This window comes from Macaca nemestrina, chromosome 16 (genome assembly GCF_043159975.1).
Source record: "Macaca nemestrina isolate mMacNem1 chromosome 16, mMacNem.hap1, whole genome shotgun sequence".
NCBI lineage: Eukaryota > Metazoa > Chordata > Mammalia > Primates > Cercopithecidae > Macaca > Macaca nemestrina.
This window is the reverse complement of record NC_092140.1, coordinates 79,121,014-79,141,076: the sequence shown is the minus strand read 5'-3', so window position 1 is coordinate 79,141,076 and position 20,063 is coordinate 79,121,014. Positions and strand designations below refer to the sequence as shown.

Below are 20,063 nucleotides of genomic sequence, written 5' to 3'. Positions count from 1 at the left end.
AAGATAAAAAATGGTATAAACATCTCCAGCTTGTGAAAGTGGAGAGGTGACATCATGGAATAAAACTGGAAATACAGAAAGAGAAAGAGCAGACAAGGGGCTAATTAATGAACCCTTGTGATTGTAAGTTCTTTTTGCCTCAGAAACTAGTAACCCTCTTTCTAGCTCACAGGAAAAAGGAGACCTAAAAATAATCATGATAGGCCGGGCATGGTGGCTCACGCCTGTAATCCCAGCACTTTGGGAGGCAAAGGCAGAGAGATCTCAAGGTCAGGAGTTCGAGACCAGCCTGACCAACATGGTGAAACCCTGTCTCTACTAAAAATACAAAAATTAGCTGGGCGTGGTGGTACACGCCTATAATCCCAGCTACTTGGGAGGCTGAGGTAGAAGAATGGCTTGAACCTAGAAGGCGGAGTTTGCAGTGGGCCGAGATTGCGCCACTGCATTCCAGCCTTGGTGGCAGAGTGAGATTCTGTCTCAAAAAATAATAATAATAAAAAAATGATAATAATAAAAAGCACCAAGATAATCAAGAACAGATCACCCATGTTCCTGCCTTCCTCCTGCTTGTTGGAGATACTAAAAAACTAAATATCCAGGAAAATGTTCTGAACTCACCAAGGCAACACTATTATATGAAGACAAGGCCAGGGGAGCCGGGCCATACCCTACGCAGGTATTCGTCCAGTCCCATGGGCATGGCATGTTTAGCGGAGTAAATCCACTAGGAGAGTTGACAAGTTAAACTGAGAGCACCTTTCAGTAGATATGAAAAAGTCCTGTTTGGTAAAGTGATGGGAAATGGCAGAAGAAGTCAATGAAACAATTGACCCTTCAACCAGAGGTCCCACCTGGGAAGCAGCTCCAGAGACTGTAACTGGGTTACTGATGATCAACGCAGCTCATAGGCCATGAATGTTTCTCATCTCAGCTGTCTCACTGTGCTTTCTATTTTTCAGAAATCATTCCTGTCATTCTGTTTTCAGACTTAAGGAATATGTATGCTGTCAAAATGACACTGCACTCAGAGATGGAAGGAAGGCGTTCTGGCCGTTCAGTTATTCCACTAACATTTGTTAACTCCCATCATGGACCACCCATGGTGGACCCAAACCAGGGATGCTAACATTGCCCACAAACAACTTATACAGCACTTATTCCTTGCCAGGCACTGTCCTATATAATTCAGTTATATTTTAGTGCCTTATATATATTAACTCATTTAATCCTTACAGCAACCCAGTAAGAGAAGTGCACTATTGTTATCATCCCCATTTTAAAGATGAGAAAACTGAGGCAATAAAGGGTAAGAAACTTGCCCAAGGCTACACACAGAATAAGCTAGGATTTCAGATCAGGCTGGCTGAGTTCAGGGGCCTGCACTAGACTATTCTACGCTCTATAGAAACAAACTTTCAATAACTGAAATGGAGCATTTCTGGTATTAGATATTAGTGAGAACATGCTGCCCCCAGGGCCAGCTTGCACAGGGAAAGGTCAGGAAAAACTTTTCAGCCCTTCAACAGGGTCTTGCCAGATGAATATGGATTCACCAGGCAGGCTGGGAATGGGAGTTTCAGACAGAGAGAAACTTGTGTGCAGAGGCACAGGACAGGGAGGTGGAGGAAGTTAGTTCAGGGTGGCTGGAATAAAGGACTGGAAATGGCATAGCAAGGGGGAAATGTGGGCATGTGCCTAGGCCTTATACGTTATACCAAAAATAAATAAAAATACCTTGTTTCTGGGCCACACTTTTTCCCTTGGTTCACTTAGTTCCGCACTTGAAGTCATCAGAAAATGAGAGAAGCACAGCCCCCATGTGATGAAATGGAATGATAATCTCTCCAGTTAGCTCAGAACTGCTTTTGTTCAAGCCTCCTTAAGTTGCTCCTATAGCACAATGAGCACATGTAGCCATTTAACCACCACCAAGGTGTTTAACCGGGTAACACAAACCAAGTCCGGCTTCTATGGTTCTTCTGTCCAACAGGGGGCTCTGTTTTCAGGTCCAACACCAATCAGAAGTGATTCTTCACGCCACAAGATGTCTACAACTCCCTTTCTGTTAGACAACAATCACAGAGCAGAGAAAACCCAGGCTTAGAAAGCAAAGCTGCAGTACCAAACAAGAAACTATTCCAGGAAATGGACAATAAGTAAAGCAAACAGCCAGCACTTCCTTTAAAGTGTCAGGATTGCGGTGAGGGAGGATGAAGCCACCGTAGCAATTCACAGGATAAACAAGATGCTTAAGGAAACCCAAAGCAAGTGCAGATGCAGAGACAGAAGGTTTGTGCACCTGACTCTGGAAAATCCAATCCTATGTAGACTGGTGAGGGAAAAGAAGTGTGAGACATGTGCAAAGGAATCTAGAGAACTCAGACATTGCAGGAAAAATCCAGCCCAGACAGAAATAATCCCCTGACCACACCAGTGAGGGCTTTGGTTGGTTCCTCAGAGGGAAAGGACAGGATATTTTCAACTGCATCCTCTCTCTAGTGCCCCTCTTGCTCTTTCCTCCTCTCAGACCACCCAGCTCAGGTCCATTCCTAGGGTAGGAAACTCAAGCCCCAATCCCCAACCCACTTCACCTGAGGCCTCAGAGAATCCAAACAAAGGAACAGTCTCTGGCAGCAGGCACCACAAGCACCAGTCCCATTCCTGTGTCTCCCAGACCTAAAGACTGGGTCTGGGTCCTCTGTTCCCACCACGGCTCCACATCTGGAAGAGCAGATATGGACCCAAGGCAGTTCTCTCCAGCCCCAGGCCTGACTGCTCATGGATTGGAGGCAGTGTGGGAGCCCGGGACAACCTTGCCTGTTCTGCCGCTCCAACCACACAGGGCCTTGCAGCCTCTGTCTCTAGACCTCTGAAAATGAACAGGATGCACACAAGCTCCAGCTCATCCCTCTCTGCTGAAAGGGGCACTTCCTCTCCTTCAGTCCCGCAAAAAATGACTCACTCTCCAAAGTAGTGGTCTCTGACACTTCTTGCTGGGAAGAACCAAAGCACGTATTTTCATCAGTGAGGAAGCAGTCTACTACATCTATATTTCTGCACTGTTATACATTGTTGACTGCGTATAGTTCTTTTTCCGTAATGTGAACTCAAATACTTTGGTTTTTTTCTCTTCATAAAGTGCTAAGCTCCAGGACCACTTCTGGAACAGATCAGTGTAGATTATCTGGTCCCTCATGACAAATATAGTTACAGTTCTCATGTCCAGAGCAGACCTCATCTGGATTCATGTCTGCTAGATATGTTGTAATCATTCAAATTAACCCAAGCACAGAAAAACCTAGAAAAAACAAGATAGGCCTACGTTATAAGTGAAATGAAATATGAATGAGCTACATGGCTCTTCCAAGAGGCAGAGCTGGGTGCTGATTCTACATATCATCATTGTGTGTGTGTGTCTGTGTGTGTGTGTGTGTGAGAGAGAGAGAGAGAGAGAGGAAGAAAGAGAGAGAAATTGCCTGAAAGCTTTGGGCTGGCCCCATGGTAAGAATGGCCCAACAATGTCCTACCTCATCCCCTCCCAGGACTCTCTTCTGAAATCCTGACTGAAGTTTGTGGTACGCCTGGTGCCCTAGTACCTACAGAGTCAACTTTGAGATTTATCCCTTAGGATCTCTGGCCTGAATTGTCACTTTCCAGAAGTCACAACTGACAATTTGTTCTTACTTTGCCTAGGATGCAACACCCCCCACACTCAAATATTCACCTAAGTGGGGAGGCAGGGGAAGACTGGTTATGAAGCATTCACGGTTTTCTTTTTTTTTTTTTTTGAGACGGAGTCTCGCTCTGCCGCCCAGGCTGGAGTGCAGTGGCCGGATCTCAGCTCACTGCAAGCTCCGCCTCCTGGGTTCACGCCATTCTCCTGCCTCAGCCTCCCGAGTAGCTGGGACTACAGGCGCCCGCCACCTCGCCCGGCTAGTTTTTTTTTTTTTGTATTTTTTAGTAGAGACGGGGTTTCACCGTGTTAGCCAGGATGGTCTCGATCTCCTGACCTCGTGATCCGCCCGTCTCGGCCTCCCAAAGTGCTGGGATTACAGGCTTGAGCCACCGCGCCCGGCCTGCATTCACGGTTTTCTTAGTCACTTCCAGATTCTGTTTCACATGAGCTGAGCAGCACCTCAAAGCCTCAGGCCACTAATCACCATCAAGTCACAGCGTGCCAATCAATGTGCCTCTGAATAATTTAAATCTCACATGACTAACTTTTTAAAGCCCATCTAATTCAAAAATGTCAAGTTCATAGACTCTGGGATATGTTTTATTTTTATCTCAGAACTGTATTTTCTCCCCCAAAATTGTGTTTAAGTGGTTATTTCCTTTTAATTTTTTGAAGGAAGACACTGCCTTTTGGCCAGATACAGTGGTTCATACCTGTAATCTCAGCACTTTGAGAATCCAAGGCCAGAGGATCACTTGAGGTCAGGAGTTCAAGACCAACCTGGGCAACACAGTGAGACTCCATCTCTTTAAAAACAATTAGCTAGGTGTTATGGCCTGTGCCTGTAGTCCCAGCTACTCAGGAGGCTAAGACAGGAGAATCCCTTGAGCCCAGGAGTTTAAGGTTAAAGTGAGCTATAATCATGCCACTGCACTCCAGACTGAGTGAAAGAGTGACTCTGTCTCAAAAAAATTTAAAAAATGCCTTTCCTAGAAAGAAAATAAACTTGAATTTTGTGGCAAAACAAGTCTCACTAGGAAATACAATTGAGAAAGCATACTGGCTCTTACATATATTTATCTCCTGTAAACAGACTCTAAAATAACTGAAGCACATATGCTGGGGTTAGGGGCCCGATTCCTTTCTTTATGAAGTGAGTAAAGTAGTCCCAGAAAATGAGAACAATTACCATTGCTAGAAGACTGTAACTTAAGACCAAACATAAAGTTGAAGGATTGCTAATACCTTCAGAATCTCTGATGAAACAAATGTCCACTCAGTTCATCAGAAGACAGAAGTAGGGCACCCTGCCTTTTAACACTTTCCACATTTTCCTTTATGCATCCTCTTGGTTTGGCTATACAGTCATGCATTGCTTAACAACAGGGATATGTTCTGGAAATGCATCATTAGACAGTTTCATCATTGTGCACACATCATGGCATGTACTCACACAAACCTAGATGGGACAGCCTGCTGTACATCTACACTCTACGGCACAGTCTATTGTTCCTAAGCTACAAACTTGTGTAGCACGTGACTGTACTGAATACTGTATGCAACTGTAACACAATAGTAAGTATGTGTGTAGACTGTCCTGCTCCTTACATCTCACTTCCTACGGAGATCCCCTGCCTCTGCAGCTGGCCACCATGGCAGCAGGGAGACAAATGGAGTCATCACTCAGAGCTCCTTTTACCATCCTGTCCATAGGACTTCAAGAGGCTGCAACAACTTGCAGAGAACGGAGTGGATAGAGTGGCTGAATGCACCCATGATCAGCATCAGCAAAAGCCAACGTTTACTGGGGAGCATTGGAAAGCAAGAAATACAGGCAGACTCCTGTCTACACCTGGCTCATCAGAGAGCCAAACCCCAAAATGACCTACAGAGCAAGGAGCTCAACCCACAGCCCAGGCTTCATCCTGCAGTCACCTCAGAGAAATCCCTCTACCCACCCCCTCCCTCAGTGGATAGGGGAGCTTCGTTTTGAACATTGAGGTTTGTGATACACAAGTCTGGGAGCTTTAAAGTGAAGCTCCATTCCACAAGTAGAAACACCATTAAAAAACAATTTTGAGCATCCCAAAAGAATCTCTGCAGAACACCAAGAAACGTCCAAAAGAAATTTCCACAGACTAAAATGCTCTGTGGCCACCATCTTGAAATTCTGAAGAATTTTTAACAAGGGGCCCATATTTTCATTTTTCCCTGGGTTCCACAAATTCTGTAGTCCTTCCTGACAGAGTCTTCCCATACTGACAACACATCTAAACAACCAGAGAAAATGCTTTGGGAAAAGATGTCGTAAAAGAACTGAAATCAGCAAAAACCCCCCGGGTGGGATATATTACCTCTCCTGCTTACAAAATTTATCTTTCAGGTTGTCTGAATTTTTTCACTTCATTTTGTCAAACAGCCTGAAATGTTTTTCCATTGGGGGAAAAAAAAGGTGAAGAAAGGAGAAAAGGAGAGGAGAAAAATTCTCTTTTCTAAAAATCAGCACTATAAACACACAACGATATCAGTCATTCAGACAACAGTGTGAATTAATTTAATCTACCCACTTCTCTTCTTCCTCCTGGCTGAGATCAGCTGCGACATTGCCACTGGGTGGGGAGGGGGAGGCAGAACGGGTGGTCTGGAGGAGGGGCTCCCAGTCACAGAGATGCCACAGTGGCACCCCTGGGTATCAGTTAGGGCACTGATGTTGGAGAAAGGAAAGAGCCCCAGAAGGCAGATGAAGAGTGCAGAGGAGTCAGAACCTGCTAAAGACACACTTAGCCTGTTCCATTCCAGAAATTTGCCTAAGACAAGTGAGTGCCAAGGACAAGTCAAGATCCCTTTCCTTTTCTGCATGCCGTGAGTCCTATTCCATAATGAATTATAGAATTAATTAACCTCAGCAATGTAGCTATATTGTGACCCAAAGACATTTACAAACAGGCCTAGCACGGTGTATACATAGCAGGTTTTGTAAGGGCAACAAATGCCCTTAAAATACCAAAATGCTGCTTTACAAATTAATGTTTAGGATGCTCCTATCCAAAGGTTAGATATAACCTGAATCCTATTCCACTGATGCACATAACAAAGGTAAATACCAGAGATATATTCCTACAAATAAATTTATTTTTAATGTGCATCTCTCCTTTCCACAGATACACTTAATTAGTAAAATTAATGAAACAATAACTTTCGGCATCACTTGCCAAGAATGTTGAAGATTGAAATTGAATGATTAAATCTTTTAACCTAGAATGTAATGGGCACTTTTCTTCCAAAGCTCTACGTTCCTAATTCATCTTTACGTGAAATGAACAACGATGAATTTCCATATTTCCATGGAAACCAGCAGGAGTTGCCTGCCCATTTGACAGGTGAATGCACAAGCCCATAGGGGAACACAGTTCCCAGACTAACATTTTTCTCTCTCTGCTGCCCTAGGTATCCATGATCACCAGCACACAGCCCTATGTAGCCCACAAAGCCTTTCTCCCTGTTTCTCCCTGCACACCAGCCAGCAGCAGGTAAAATGTTCAAAGCACCAACCATGGGCTGCTCTAAATGCCTTTCTTCTAATCCTGATGGCAGCCATTGAAACTGGTGCGATTGGCCCAGTTTTGCAGATGGGAAAACTGAGGTTCAATGAAGTAAGTGGTTCACTCAAAGTCACCAAGCAAGCTAATGGTCATGTTGGACTCTCCACCAACTACTATGCTATTTGGGAGAGCAGGTAGGTGGGTGAAGGGAGTTGGGAGAAGGCAGAAGCGTGAACAAACATTGAAGACTTACTGTTCTCTTTATACCTTACCTCTCAGTCAGGCAAGGTATCAACTCAGGTGGACAGAAGGAGGCTCCCACTTCACGCATACAAGATCTCAGCCACAGAACACAGCCTGCGTATGGCCTTTACAGCAGGAGCTGTGTCCCACCCTCACTACCAAGCCTGAAATCTGTCATTGTATCTCCACCAGGATCACCACAGAGGCTTTGCATAAGTGCACAGACTGTAAGGGGCTAGGCTGAAGATGACAAGATGGGAGCTACAGCTGTTACTAGCATTGTGAAGGTTATGCTGTGTGTGACCGTGAGCAAAGAGAACGAGAGGGTCTCTTTTCTTCAATGCTTCCTCGTTTTATCGTTTTCATGTGCCCCAACAGCTCTTAAGATGTCCCAAAATATCCCTCTGGATGATATATTATGAATATTTAAATATTATCTATTTTATGGCCGTAGGCATTTCAACAAATCTCAATGTATGAGGGTTTTTTTTTTTTGTTTTTTTGGTTTTTTTTGGTTTTTTTTGTTTTTTTTTTTTTTTTTTTGAGGCAGAGTTTTGCTCTGTTGTCCAGGCTGGAGTGCAGTGGCACAATTTCAGCTCACTGTAACCTCCACCTCCTGAGTTTAAGAGATTTGCCTGCCTCAGACTCCCAAGTAGCTGGGCTTACAGGTGTGCACCACCACCCCCAGCTGATTTTTGTATTTTTAGTAGAGATGGAGTTTCACCATGTTTGGTCAGGCTGGTCTCAAACTCCTAGCCTCAAGTGATCCACCCACCTCAGCCTCCCAAAGTGCTGGGATTACAGGTTTGTGCCATCGTGCCTGGCCAGCATTCTTTATCAACTAAACTTTGCCACAAAAGTGATGTAGAATGTGAAATTAACGTAAAGTCATAAGCATGAAAATCACTGACATATATAAATGTTCTCGATTTTACCTTTCTAACTCCTTTTTAAAAAAATAACTTTTGGGCCAGGCGCAGTGGCTCACGCCTGTAATACCAAAACTTTGGGAGGCTAAGGCAGGTGGATCACCTGAGGTCAGGAGTGAAACCCTGTCTCTACTGAAAATACAAAAATTAGCCGGGCATTGTGGCAGGCACCTGTAATCCCAGCTACTAGGGAGGCTGAGACAGGAGAATCGTTTGAACCTGGGAGGCGGAGGTTGCAGTGAGCCAAGATCACGCCATGGCACTCCAGCCTGGGCGACAGAGCAAGACTGTCTCTGAATGAATGAATGAATGAATAAATAAATAACATATTTTCTTCTGGGTTGCTACCCAAAGTCTCATTGATGACAACGATTCTCAAATCTGACTGCACATTCAAATCACCTGTGGATCTTTTACACACCATGGTACTTAAGCCCCAGCCTAGACCAAGTGAATCAGGCAGGGCAAGGCCTGGATGTTGTTTAAAAATTCCTGGATGATTCAAAAAAGCTTCTAAAACTGAGACACTTTAGGGTAGTTTGCATCACCTGGGGATATTTTTAAAGTGCGGGTGCCTGGACCACCCCCACCCATGAGATTTCCATATAATTGGTCTGGGATGAGCCTATACAAAGCTCCCCAGGTGACTCTAATGTGCAGTCAAGTTTGAGAACCGCTGCAGAGCCCAAAGAGAAATTATTATTCTATAGAAAAGATGGGAAATGAAAGAGCCAAAAAAAAAGCGAGAAAACTATTCACACTTCTCTGAGCAGTTGGAACCCAGCACTTCTGGTTCCATTCTGGTCTCCTTCCAAACATAAGCATTAGTGGAGGTAAAGGTTGCTCCTCACACATCCTCAGGCTGCCTCCTCTCTGTTCCCTCCAAGACTTTCTGCTTAGCTCTTAAAAGCATGGACTTGGAAACAAAAAACCCTGGGTTACAGTCGCATCTGGGTGACTCAGGCAATGTACTTACCTCCCTGCTCAGTCCCCTCCTATGTGAAGCGATTAGCAAAGAGCTGACACACCGCAAGTACTCAATAAGCACTGGCTGTTCTACTTACTGGTGGTCTTTCTTCAACTCTTGAGAGGCAGGAGAATAGGGTCTGGAGGCAGGGAAGCTAAGGCTGATTCGCGCTGACTTCCTAGAACTAAATCAAAAGGAAAACCCCAACTTTCCACACCTAAGTAACGAAAGGACTAGAGGCTACTCCCTTTCCAAACTCCCAAAACCCTTTCGGCGTGGAAGATGGAAAATTGAAAGTAAGTACCTCTGATTGGTTGCGAAAAGAACCAATCAGATATTTGCATAGCAGGGTAACTTTGTAACTTCACTTCAGCCTCGCTGGCCACTACTTTATTTGCATGAGATGTACACCAAGTGGCCAATGGAAAACCTCTAGAGGGTATTTGGACCCCAGAAGATCCTGTAACCATGTCCCTTGAGCCGCTGCTCTGGCGGCTCCCACCCTATGTAGTGCACTTTCTTTTTTTTTCTTTTTTCTTTTTTTATTATTGTTATACTTTAAGTTCTAGGGTACATGTGCATAACGTGCAGGTTTGTTACATATGTATACTTGTGCCATGTTGGTGTGCTGCACCCATCAACTCGTCAGCACCCATCAACTAGTCATTTACATCAGGTATAACTCCCAGTGCAATCCCTTCCCCCTCCCCCTTCCCCGTGATAGGCCCCGGTGTGTGATGTTCCCCTTCCCGAGTCCAAGTGATCTCATTGTAGTGCACTTTCACTTTCCATAAATCTCGGCTTTCCTTGCTTTGATGTGTGTTTTGTCCAATTCTTTGTTCAAAATGCCAAGAGCCTGGACAACTTGCCGTCAAGGCCCTCTACTGGTAACACCTGTTGGTAATAACAAATCATGATAATTAACACAAATAGGTTTATGATGTTCTAGGTCCTGTACCAAATGCTTTACATATATTACCTCATTTAATTCTCACAATCACCCACAACTCTGAGGCAGTCACCAGCTTTGGCAGAAACTAACGTGATCCTCAATCATCCAAAGAGTCCATCGACCCTCTCCCAACAGTCAGGGAGAGCCCAGCACTGCCTTCTCTTTGTCCACCTCTTTGTAAGTTTAACATCTGCCTAAGCAATTTTACCTGTGTCTTTTCCGTTTGTTGAAAGGCTTCAAACAAAATAACTTGTTTAAAGGCCCAGACACAGTGCCCAGCACCTAGGACTTTCGGGCAATATTTATTTCCCTGTCATCCTTAACGAGTTTGACTTCTCAAGCCCCTTGGGGATTATTTTCTCCCAAGCAATGTGCCTGCAGTTCTAAGTTCACAGCCCAGTGAACAGCTGTGCCTTCTGTTCTGGCCCCCAAATTGCCCTGTGGGCTGACCTACAGGTCCAGTGCTGGGGAATGGCGGCAGGTGTCAGGCGTGAAGGAAGCACATCCGAAAGGGACCACCACTCCTCAGAGGGACATCATTGCCCTGACAAGCTGGCATCTGAATGTCATCTCCTTACCACCCCATTCACCCATTGACCCTACACACGAGCTAAGTGATTTCCTTCCACCATTCATTCTTCCCCACAGTCTATAGAGCGCTGTACTGCCCCTGAGTTTGCATCCAACCCAGCACACATTTCAAACCCTTCCTCCAGACCTCCCTGAGCCTCCCGTTTAGCCTTGTTGGTTCAATTTAAGCACTTCTTCAAAGTTGCCCCTTTGATTTGATGTGCATCCATGCCAAGAATTACCAGTAATCTCCATATCTTATTCCTGATTGCCCAAACCTTTTACATAGCTTCCTAGTAGCCAACTTTTAAGGTATCGTTCAGTAATATCACCACTTCTGAATCATCCATTAACTTCCCTTATTTATGGCTCTGCTTTTTGTCTGGTACTATCTGTCTGGGCATCATTTTTGATGTTTTCCTGGCCCCTTATTTTTAAGCCATGAAGTCTACGAAACCAGTTCATCTAACTATGGGTAAGAACAATTTCTCCCCTTCTAGAAACGTAAGGAGGAAGGCACACGTAGAAAACCTTTCTGACTATGTTGGGGGATTAGAAGTGGGTTCTGAAGATGTTGTGGAATGCTGTTTCCCCATGGTTTCCAGGATAGCTTTCAGGAATCCTTTTCTGTAGAATAGTCAAAGGGAGCCCCACTGAGTCGTCTGTAGGATTATTATTCAGTGGGAGGAATTCATGATCTGGGGTCCGACTGTGTGAGCTGGGATTCTGAACTCCCTCAGGTGGTTGTGAACCCGGTCAGGTAGCTGAGTATGTAGCCTTAGGCTATACTTCACATGCCTGACCTCGGTTTCCCCTTACATATAACGAAGACAATAGGATTGTTGTGTAAATTAAAGGAGATAATGCATTTTAAAGACCCGGCACACAGTAAATACTCCAGAAATTATTGCTGTGGTTTTTATTATCATCTTCATTATCTTTATTAGAAACAGACTTCTATTCTCCAGGCTGCATCAAAAACTGAGTGCTGGAAAACACATGTGTGAATAGGGAGGCAGGACTAGACAGGCATTGATATTCTCCGACTCTGTGGTCAGTGTGCATGCAGGAGGAAGCAGAGCCCCATCCCTGGCATTTCTGGCCCTCTCCCATCCCACTTTCGCCATCCTGCTGCCTCGCTCCTTCCTCAGCCTGTGCTGGTGACAGCTGAGAGTTTCGACCGTGCAGTTTGGCCCCGCATCTATCTCCTTAACCAGTACAAGCCTCTGTCTCCTTAGCCCTGCTCCTCTTCCTCTCCTTTGTTTCCTGAGGGTGCTGCTGTAGACTCAGATGAGCTGCTGGCAGCTCAGTGAGGAAGCACTCAGAGCTCATTTTGCCCCCTTATCATATGAATTATGTTAAAGACTAAAAATGCCAGGATGCACTCTAAACTAGCAACGCAGTTGGAGGCATAGGGGTAGCAGGGGGAGAAGGAGGTGGTTGAGAGTGTAGGGTTTTTTACTTTTTATTTTATATAATTTTTAAGCATTGTGATTACAGGTAACATTTGCCTTCTTTTTAGTGTTTTTTCATGATTCAAATATTTTAACCTGACTCATGCCTTTTGAAGATTAAAGAAATGAATAATAAAGATTTATGTTTCCAATCAAATGAATTTTTCACTGAGTCAGGAATTCCACAGCAGTAATGCTTCTTTCATTTGGGTTCTATAGAATGAATATCCCACGCTACATCTTTGAGCCTTGCAAGATGGTAGAGGAAATTCACTGCCATGCATGAGAAAGGTCAACAGGGAGTCTAAGGGTGATCCTTAGACGGAAAGAAGCAACTGCCAGCCAGGGCTTGGCCTGCAGGTCTCCTGCGTTCCTCCTCCAATACCCTGTATTCTGGAAGAATCCCTGCATTCATCTTCTAAGCTTACTTTGTAGTCATCTTTTGTAGTTATGGTGTAGTTAAAAAGAGATTTACTTGCTCAGTATTTGACACATGGACTCACCGACTGATGCTAAGTGCTAGACACACATATGGAGCAAAGCAATGTTCTTTGTGTTCATTGTTAGGCATGCAGTGATGCTTTTGAAAGGACTGCAGTGCTAAAGGGTAGAGAGTACCTCTGCAAACAGTGCTCTGCGTATTCTCTTTTTTTTTTTTTTTTTTTTTTTTTGAGACGGAGTCTCGCTCTGTCACCCAGGCTGGAGTGCAGTGGTATGATCTCGGCTCACTGTAACCTCTGCCTCCCGGGTTCAAGCGATTCTTCTGCCTCAGCCTCCCAAGTAGCTGGGACTACAGGTGCATGCCACCATGCTCGGCTAATTTTTGTATTTTTAGTAGAGACAGGGTTTCACCATATTAGCCAGGATGGTCTCGAACTCCTGACCTCATGATCCACCCACCTCGGCCTCCCAAAGTGCTGGGATTACAGGCATAAGCCACGGCACCCAGCCACTCTGTGTATTCTTAAATCCAGGTTCAGACCTAGGGTGAGCTCCTATTCAATAAGGAGCTCCTATAAGGTCTAAGTTTATCTCAATCCATGTGTTGCCAAACTTTCTGCCAAACATTGCCATAGACATATTTCTCTGAATCCTAAATTCATTCCCATCAACTAAATATGTGCTTAGCATTGTCATTGTATTTTAATTTAAAAGAGTCCAAACCAAGTATAAATGGGTAAACCTTTTGAAGGGCAATTCAGAAGACCTACCAAAATTTATATTACTTCTATGAATTTACTTGCCTGTGTGCAGAAATAAATGCACACATCTATGCCTTATAACATTCTTTGTTAACAGACTCATTGGAAGCAACACAAGTCTATTTTTAGAGGACTGGTTAAATAAATTATTCTACACCCATACAATGGAATATATGGAGTCATTAAAAAGAATGAGGTAATCTCTAAATACTGACAATGAAGATGTCTAAGACACATTATCAAGGGGGAATAAAAGAGGTCACTCTATGTATAAGTTGCCTACTTACATAAGCAGAAAAATAATTTGTTGATATGCTCACACAGACATTAAAAATGTAGAAAATATTTGAAAATCTTTGATTTCATATAGTACTTTCTAATATCAGGCTATGATGTGCCAAGCACTGTTTTAAGCTCTTTATAGATATCAACTCATTTAACTCTCATGAGAACCTCTGGGGCCGATGCTATTGCTATCCCCACATCTCAGATAAGGAATGGGAAGACAGAGAACTTGAGGTCACACCCTGAAAGCCTGTGCTGGCTACAGCAGATAGTTTGACCCATGCAGTCTGGCCCAGCCTGCTCCTTCTTTCTAGCACTGCTTTCATTTTTTAAAAAATAAACAGCTATTGCTTTTATTTAAAATTTCAAGTATTAATAGAAAAAAAGAATCTAAACCCATTTGGGGCATATCAGTTGCCCTTATAAGGCATTCATACACGTTGCTGCCTCAGGTTCAGTTATTGAGGACAAGATTCAAACATGTGAGCAGGTTACTTGTCTTTTAAGTGATTTTAAAAAAGCAGAATTTGTTTCAACTCTTGATGTTTCCTGAAATCTAGCTCAAGAGGGAAAGTTGGTTTTGGAGATCCTGTTTTTCAGACATGCTTCTGTGAAATCTTGATAGAGGAGCCAAGAGTACAAGCCTCAAGCAAGGGAGGTCTCCAATAAGACCCTCATTCAACAAGGAGGCCAGGGAGTAGATTAGGAGAAATGAGAAGCTGTGTTGGCTGTGGATACCCAAGAGTCAAGGAGAGCTTAGGAACAGCATAGCAATTACCCTCCCCTCTAAGGCAGACACTTAAATTGTTGGAAACGCCTCACAGGTCACCTCCTATTGGTGGTTTTAGCATTAACAAGCTGGAGGGTTATTTTTGCCGTTCCACTTAGCTGATCGCATCACACATGAAGGTTTATTAGAAGTACTAAGATGTATACAAGGGTGTGGAGAACAAAGAAGAAAACATAATTAACTGGAAAACAGAAAGAGAGGAATCTCCATGATCTGAATGAGGAAGGAAAACAGCAACCCTAAGCCACATATATAGAAAGAAACAAACAAAAGTGCAAGAGTGGAGAAGGGAATCCCAAGGACACTCCAGTCTGCTAGGGAGGGTAACCATAACAGTCACAAATTTTCGTTGCAAATAACAAGAACCAGGCCAAGGTAACTTGAGGAAAAGGTGGTGGGTGCAGTATTACAAGGGTGGATCAGTGTCTCACAGAAGCCAGCAGCCGCTCACAGCCAGGTAGGAGCAGAACTGGAAACTGGAAATTCAGAGGCACCCTGGGAGCAGAATTTTCAGACATGCCAAAATTTCAGTTGGTGGATCTCCTTCACCCCACCTACATGGCAGAAGGAAGCAGTGTCCCTATTTGGTCATCTTCCCCAAACTCTAGTGGTTGGCCTCCAAAACTCAAGAGACAGTTCCAACATCTACAGCAAGTTGGCAGTGTCCTTGGCTCCCTGGATTATTTTGCAATCTGCTGCTCACACCTCTTAGCCGTCTTGACAGGAGGAAAGGGAGAGACGGCATTTCCTTTTCTCTGTATGATGCCAACTTCTTTTTATCTGCCTTCTTTCTTCTTCTATGGCATTTCTTTGGCTGGCCAGAAAATTACTTACAGTCTCCCTTATGGCATCTCTTGCTCCCTCCCCCAGCCATGAAGCACCCCCATTGTACATTTCTGGAACTGTTCATTGATTGCTCAGAATGGAGTAATTCTCTGTCTGCATCTAAGCCCAATGCACACACAGCAGCAGCTCCCAGGGTCCATGCAACTGCAGATAGCAGGGTCCAGAAACCTTAGACTGTGAATCTTATCTCAGGGTTACTAGTTTTCAAATAACGAACTGTCTTGATTTGGTTTCTACTGAAAGCAGAGCCTGAGATGAGGACTCAGTGGAGGTAGTTTATTTGGGAGGTGAGCCTAGGAAGCAGCAACAGGGGAGTATGAGAGAGAAAGGGAAAATGTCCATTTCAGAGTATGTTATCCAGTCATCTCTGTAGGCAACAGGGGCTCCGCTCTCCTGGGAAACTTTGGCAAGTTTTCCAATTCTTCCCCTAATTATCAGCCTGAAGTTGTATCTCCTCATTCCAACCATCTTCTGTTGAAACATTATCCCCCAGGGGTCTGTGTGCCTCTCCACTTCCTGGTTGCTCCTGTGCATGGGCCAAGAGGGCTCCCACGATTTTGAAGAAGGTCCTTGAGGCAGAGGAAAAAAAGAAAGCCAGGTTTGGAGCAAGATGCTTTCAGCAGAAGGGAAATTCAACCTTGCAGGGAACAGCCCACTACATCGAGCCAAATTCAGGGGTAGGCTAGGCGGACGTAACACAAAACCCCACCTAGGATTTGTTTTTAATTGCTCAAAGTAATATGTGGACATGGTTAAATTAAAAAAAAAAAATCAAATAGAGAAGAGTATACAGTAAAAGCAGCAATCTCCAACTCCACTCAGCCCAATATCAAATTCCACTACCCAGAACCAACCACGTGTAACTGCTACTAGTTTTTCTTACCTCCAATTGCCCCTGTTTCTTACTCTTCCTCAAAAGAAACACACTGTAAAATCATCCATCCTCTCCATAACAAGGATTTCTTATGAAGTTTTGGTTTTTGATCCTAATCTACCTTTTCACCCAAGGAATCATAGATAAGAAAATGTATAAGGGATTTAACCCCAGAAAATTAGCTCTTTGCATATACGCATTCATACCTCATCAGGGCTGCTCTTAGCACTGGGCTCTTCGGTACAGGCGTACCTTGGAGATATTGTAGGTTTGGTTCCAGACCACCACAATAAAGCAGATATTGCAGTAAAATAAGTCACAGAAACTTTTTGGTTGTCCAGTGCACATAAAAGTTATGTTTACACTATGCTTAATAGACTATAATCTATTAAGTGTGCAATAGCATTGTGTCTAGAAAAATATTCAAATCTTAACTGAAAAACACTTTTGCTAAAAAATACTAATGATGATCTGAGTCTTCAGCAAGTTGTAATCTTTTTGCTGGTGGAGGTTCTTTCTTGGATGTTATGGGCCTTGACCTGGATTGGGCTCTGGTTTATGGGAATGCTATGGCTGATTTGATCTTCTATTTAGACTACTCAAACTTTCGTCATATCAGCCATCGGGCTATTTCACTTTCTTGTCATTCATGTGTTTGCTGGAGTAGACTTTTAGTTTCCTTCAAGAACTCTTCCTTCGCATTCACAATTTGGCTGTTTGGCTCAAGGGGCCTAACTTGCAGCCTATCTCGGCTTTCAACATGCCTTCCTCACTAAGCTTAATCATTTCTAGCTTTCAATTTAAAGAAACTCATGACTCTTCACTTGAACAGTTTGAAGCCATTGCAGGGTTATTAATTGGCCTAATGTTAATATTGTTCTGCCTCAGGAAATAGGAAAGCCCAAAGAGAGGAAGAGAGATGGGGATGCTGCTGGTCGGTGGGGCAGTCAGAACACACATGCATTTATTAAGTTTGTCATCTCTGCGCACGGTTCATGGCACCCTAAAACAATTACAATAGTAACTTCAAAGTTCACAAACCACAGATCACTGTGATGGAGATAATAATAATGAAAATGTTTGAAATACTGAGAGAATTACCAAAATGTAACACGGAAACATGAAGTGAGCCCGTGTTGTTGGGAAAATGGCACCAATAGATTTGCTGGATGTAGGGTTGCCGCAAACCTTCAGTTTGTGAGAATACAATATCTGCACAGCACAATAAAGTGAAGCGCAATAAAACGAGGTGTGCCAGTATAAGCTGTCAAGACCTCAGTCTACGGGAAATATTTGGATTCGCAAAATTTTATTTCCATGCCTGTGATGACGGCAGGAAACATGTACCCATGGCCATGCAGACGCAGAATCCTAAAACTGAAAGTAAATGGAATTATAAGTGTGGAAATTGGTACTAAGGACAGGGAAAATTGATTTGGGTAAATACTGATTGTAACAAGAATGAATTTCTGAAAACCCTAAACCCAGCACAAGAAGATACCTTGGAATGGGGTGGGTTTCCTGCAAAGACTCAGAACTTCTCCTTGCCAATGTAGGTAGAGAGTGTCATTTAATTACGTGACAGAGGTACTTGTCTAAGGCAGCTATGCACCCTGGATTTGCTGGGGCAAACACAATGACAGATATTCTACCCATGTGGCTCCATAGATCACTTGTTAGATCATATTTGGGTAGCACAAGACATTCACTGATAAAAAGAGCTGTGAATCCAGCCCTGGAGTGAGGAAGCTCAGCAGCTGGAGCCAGCTGTCTTGCCGCAGCATTGACACTACTTATCAGCGTGACCCTGAGCAAGTTACTCAGCCTGTCTGTGCCTTGGGTTACTCATCAGTATATGAGGGGTGCTAATGGGATGTACTTCAAAAGATCGTTTTAAAGATTAAATGAGAGAGCATAGTGCTTCTCCATTCATCTGTGGTGAAAGAACATATTTCTAAAATTTTCAGTCTATTGTGGACGAATACTCATACAAACACAAAAAACATATATATATACCAGTTACAAAGCAGTGACAAATACAAGTTTCTAAATACATACTCTCAGTTTTTCTACTTATCATGTCTTAAATTGGTAGCAAACTGTTGTCAGTCGGCACTGGTTCCGGGACCACACTTTGAGCAATGCAGCAATCACATATTTAAAGGGCTTATCATGGTTTCTGGCATACAGTAAGAGCTCAGTAAATTTGGCTTTTGTAATTATTATTGCCTGGTGTGTCCATTTTATGGTAAAAGCTTTTATTGATGGGAACTGCATTGTCAGGACCTGTCTTAGGCTGAGCTGACTAGAACTGAATTGCCAGAACAGCAAGTTAAAAGCAACCCGCCAAAATGAAATCAAGGGTGAAGCCTTTATCCATGTACTGCGATAATAAAAGCAAGAGGCTAAAACCAGAGAAAGCTGTCGTCTCTCCCCTATTGCATTTCCCCATGGAACAGTGCACCTGTTGAGGATCAGATGGATCCCTGGGGTGGGGTGGGGGGCAGTGTCTCATGGAATAAGAATCCTGGAACAAAAGGCTTTTGCAGTTTTATGGACCTGGGACCCAGAGGCTGGAAGTGGAAAAGGTACTGGACACCGAGTCAGTCAGAGTGGGGAAAATATCTTCAAGGTTTCTGCATAAGAAGGCACCTTTCCCAGTGGAGGTGCCTGGCTAGGAAGTCACTGTGTGTAAGAGCATGACCAACCAGTGAGCAGGACTCTTTGACTGCAGGTCTCTTCAAAGACCACAGTGCACTAGCTGTGCACCAAGGTTGTGTGGGGAGGGCAGATTTCCCCAGAAGACTGCCAGGGAAAGCCTTTGTCATTGCCTATGGAAAGGCCTGAACATTCACACATAGATTTTTTTTTCCCCCAGGAACTGCTCTCCTAACATGGAGCCAAAGCAACTTCCTAAGAAAGGGCAAAATTCAAATGACAAACATCTGTCCTTCCATGTGGCCTTTTTTAGATAAATATTCTGACTCAATGAATGACCTCATTTGAGAAAGCCTTTTGTAACTCAGGTGTTTGCAGATCAACAAATGGTACCATTTAGGAAGTCCACCTCAAAAACAGATGCAAAGTCTATGAATAATTTGAACAAAATGAAGAATCTTTTTTAAAAAAATGTATAAGAAGACAGGTGACAGAGCAAAACCCAACTTTTTCTTCCTTTCTAAGGAATATTGCTTAAAAACCATTCCATGAACCACAGACTTAGTTATAACTTTTCACATATTTCAAATTACTTGAGTAGGAAAATATATACACAATAACAGAATTCTCATTAGCTCTGCCCAGTAGGTTTATTAGAGCTGATTATATCAATGCTCACTTCTTTTAGTCTCCTCTTATGATCAACACATTATTATTTTTTTCTTTTTTCTTTTTTTTCTTTTTTTTTTTTTTTTTTTTTGAGACATAGTCTTGCTCTGTCACCTAGACTATAGTGCAGTGGCGCAATCTCAGCTCACTGCAACCAACCTCCCCAACAACAAGCCTCACCCTAGGTTTAAGCGATTCTTGTGGCTCAGCCACCCGAGTAGTTGAGAATATAGGCATGTGCCACCATACTCAGCTAATTTTTGTGTTTTTAGTAGACATAGGGTTTTGCCATGTTGGCCAGGCTGATCTCGAACTCCTGGCCTCAAGTGATCTGCCTGCCTCAGCCTCCCAAAATGCTGGAATTACAGGCGTGAGCTACCACTCCTGAGACATTACTTTTAAG

General features: G+C 43.5%; 1 long non-coding RNA gene across 1 annotated transcript in view; it reads right to left on the bottom strand.

The window, feature by feature from the left end:
• Window positions 1-14,529: 14,529 nt before the first annotated feature.
• The window catches only part of LOC139359111 (uncharacterized), a 63,919-nt gene continuing 58,385 nt past the window's right edge, over window positions 14,530-20,063 (bottom strand). Inside the window, exon 3 of the long non-coding RNA XR_011614801.1 lies at window positions 14,530-16,028. This is a non-coding gene — a long non-coding RNA (uncharacterized lncRNA). The remainder of the gene's footprint in view (window positions 16,029-20,063) is intronic.